This window comes from Chiloscyllium plagiosum, chromosome 5, assembly GCF_004010195.1.
Source record: "Chiloscyllium plagiosum isolate BGI_BamShark_2017 chromosome 5, ASM401019v2, whole genome shotgun sequence".
NCBI classification, from domain to species: domain Eukaryota; kingdom Metazoa; phylum Chordata; class Chondrichthyes; order Orectolobiformes; family Hemiscylliidae; genus Chiloscyllium; species Chiloscyllium plagiosum.
Genome location: NC_057714.1, coordinates 93,091,321 through 93,094,692, shown reverse-complemented (window position 1 = coordinate 93,094,692; position 3,372 = coordinate 93,091,321). Strand labels below are relative to the sequence as shown.

General features: G+C 42.6%; 1 long non-coding RNA gene across 2 annotated transcripts in view; it reads left to right on the top strand.

Moving 5' to 3' along the window:
- Nucleotides 1-1,280: 1,280 nt before the first annotated feature.
- The window catches only part of LOC122550312, a 6,397-nt gene continuing 4,305 nt past the window's right edge, over nt 1,281-3,372 (top strand). Inside the window, exon 1 of one of the 2 annotated variants that reach the window (XR_006311811.1) lies at nt 1,281-1,420. This is a non-coding gene — a long non-coding RNA (uncharacterized LOC122550312). The remainder of the gene's footprint in view (nt 1,421-3,372) is intronic. The other variant, XR_006311812.1, reaches the window with a different exon arrangement.

Sequence of the window (3,372 nt, the reverse complement as noted above, 5' to 3'; positions counted from 1 at the left end):
GCCATGGAGGTTAATTCAGCAGCTTCTGCTTGTGGGGCTGACTACTACATCCTCAATGATAAATACTGCACTTGGCAGTGACACCCACATTCCATGAAGGAACTAAAAGAAAACATGTGGCAATAAGAAGATAATTTGTTTTCAGTGGTGTTAGTTGATGGCACAAATGTGAGTCAAAACCTGGAAAATCCAAGCTTCTTTTCAGATTGTGCCAGTGAAGCTTTGCTTCAATTGACAACACTATTGCCTCAAAGAAGACTGTGGATTCAAGCCCTTCAGATTGTTAAAACATGATCCAGACTGAGCACCAATATGATGTAGAGTGAATGCTGCATTGTCTCAAAGTGGCACCTTTCAATTCACACACAAAGCCAAGAATATGAAAAAAACCCAACCTTAGAGAAGATTGCATGGGTTCTCCACACTTGTCAGGGTAATAGTTCTGAAAGGGTTAATCTTGGAGAGTGCATCAATCTCCACCCAATGCAATTATGTTATTACTGTCTTGCATGGGGTTAAGGCAGAACATCGCAGGATTTCATGAGCTCTAGATCTACATCCTCAGGTGTCCTGTTAATCTTAGTAACAATATCAAACAAATTAATTGTAGGTATTTTAATTAACCTATACAGAGATGTTATTACACAGCACTGGAGCACATGGGACACAGAGGTAGGGACACTGCCACTGTGCCATAAGAATCTTAATAATCCAATGTATTTTTCAGAAAGCTACATCTTGTTAAGATGAATGATTCAAATTTTTAAGACTCACTAGTGGTTGATCCTCTACCACTGTAAATCAGTTTGGTCCTTATACCCAGTTATAGGAAAGAACATTGGTGAGAGCATCATCCTAACCACAATGACAACAGCATCCTGGAAAGTTGATTCTTCAATCAAATATCAGAAAAAGAGATGAGACTGTTATTTGTGGAAGATGACTGTAAACATATTGACTGCTGCATTTGCCTACATTTCAGCTGTCTAACTTGTAAACATTATTTCATTTCCCAGCAGAACATTATGATATAATCCTATGCTCAATGTTTGTACTCATTTGTAATCATCTGTGTTCTTAAGTGATCATTCAGTCATCATTTCAGGACCAATCGAGATCTGTCAGAGCCAATGACCCTGAAGTGTCATCACCCAGCACTCAAAACACAATGACTACAAACATTTATTTGTCTTTGAAGTGACCAGCAGTGCTCAACAGAAGTTGTTGCAAATCAACTGACAAGGGATTCGTCTGAAACCAACAGCGGTGAGGCAGTTCCTGAACTTCAATGTGAACAAAGAAGAACCTGGCTCAAGATCACAAACTGCTTGAACATTTTCTGTCACAGCACCGTGTAATTTGTGGCCCTGAAGTGTGTTATTGTTTAACTCAGACAAATTGCAGCAGCAATTATGACAGTGTTAGTCGTCTCTTATATTTTCAGTACAATAGTTTGTTCTTATAGGGTAATGTAGTATTCTCATTATAATGTTATATAGTACTATAGCCTCCTTCCCCTGCTTCACCCTAGTTTTGAACAGTTCTCCTCCTCCCTATTCATTCTCAACTCTCTGCTCTATTCCAACTCCCGTCATCCTTTCCTTTCCCAACTTTGCCTCTCCTTCTCTTATCCTCTCCACCCACCCCACTCTCCTTATGTTTTCCCCACACCATCCCTCTGAGTCAGATGGTACTCTGGCTAGAACTGAGAATTCATTGAAATCTTGTTCATGTCCAGTCTATGGGAGCCACTAAGGTGGGCAGCAATGAGAGGAGGAGATGGGATAAGTGCTTTTGAAAATCCGTGGGACCATGGCAAGGGGGAGAGTTTGGTGGACGATGGGGTGAGAACTTGCAAGGTGGTGGAAAGAGTGTTCTAACAGTCTCACTGCAGCCCAACCCTCCAGTTGTGCCTAACCCTCCTGCTGCAGTCCAGTGCTTCTACTGGATTCAAGTTCCAGGGGAGTTAGAAGGGATGTGCATCTTAGATTGAGAAATGGAGTGGAATTAGCTGAGAGAGGCGATTGCGTCAGGGATGGAGATCTGGGGTTAACTGGAAAAGAGGCTCCTGAGCCTGCAAGATAGTGATGGAGTTGAGAATGTCTGGAGGAGAATTTCCCAAGTCTTTCGAGTCCCAACACTGGGGTAGCTAAGGGGATTGTAGTCCTCACATGGAGCTCTGGTGGTGTTGAGGGTTTGGGTACACAGGTCCATGCAAGTACGCTTCCTGCAGGCCCAAAGGAGCTAACCCGAGAATTGGGGAGTCTCAATTTCCACTGCGTGGAGGGGATTTGAGGGACAATTGGAAGGTTGGGGTGAACTTCGAGATTCTGGTCCTGTGACTTATATTTGGTGCTCAGAGTTCCTCTAAAATATTTTTATTCACTTTTTTTTAAACTTTCTCACTTTGCTCCTTTGTGTTTAAATCTTGTCCAAATGTCCGCTTTCCTTGGCACATATCACAGCATGGATGTCGGGCAGGACCATTGCAGATGGGGCGTTGCAGGTAGTGGGAATAATGTAGGTCTATTTTGTCATCCTGAGTCACATTGAACACCCGCCACCTCCAACCTGATCCATCAGCTCCAGAGCTTCATTGGTCAGGTATATAAGAACACTGTCAAGTGTACGGGTGCTGTTATGGAATGAGTTTCATGTTTTTGATCCAGTGAAAGTGAAGTCCCAGTGATATTAGTTCTAAGTCACAATGATGCACATTTTGGAAGGGAAATTGCAGGTGCCAGTGTTTCCATTCTTTCTGATTTCTTGTCGCCTGCCAGCTGATAGAGGTCACTAGCTTGGAAGGTACTTTTGACTGAAATTTGGTAGGTTACTAGTTTTCATTTTTCATTACCCATTTACAAATTTAATTCCACTACATTCTTATTTCTCCCATTATTGTGTTATTATTTCTGTTTTTAACTATTTGCATATTCGCAGTCCCCTGGCAAAGCATCACTAGTTGTTTCTTCGGACTTGGTCATCCTGACAGAGTGGGTCAGTGATCAGAGCTTTAGTTGTTGTGATAAGAATATTCAGAGTGCTGGCTGGAATTATCTCTTCATCTAAACATATTTTGTGATAAGGTCCAAACGTATCAACTGACAACAAATGTTTTGGCCTCTTATGCATCTATTGTGCCAGTACCAAAGTCAGCTGGATAAACTGTGCCCACTTTAGTTTTCTGGATTAGTGGTGCTGGAAGAGCACAGCAGTTCAGGCAGCATCCGAGGAGCAGTAAAATCGATGTTTCGGGCAAAAGCCCTTCATCAGGAATAAAGGCAGAGAGCCTGAAGCGTGGAGAGATAAGCTAGAGGAGGGTGGGGGTGGGGAGAAAGTAGCATAGAGTACAATAGGTGAGTGGGGGAGGGG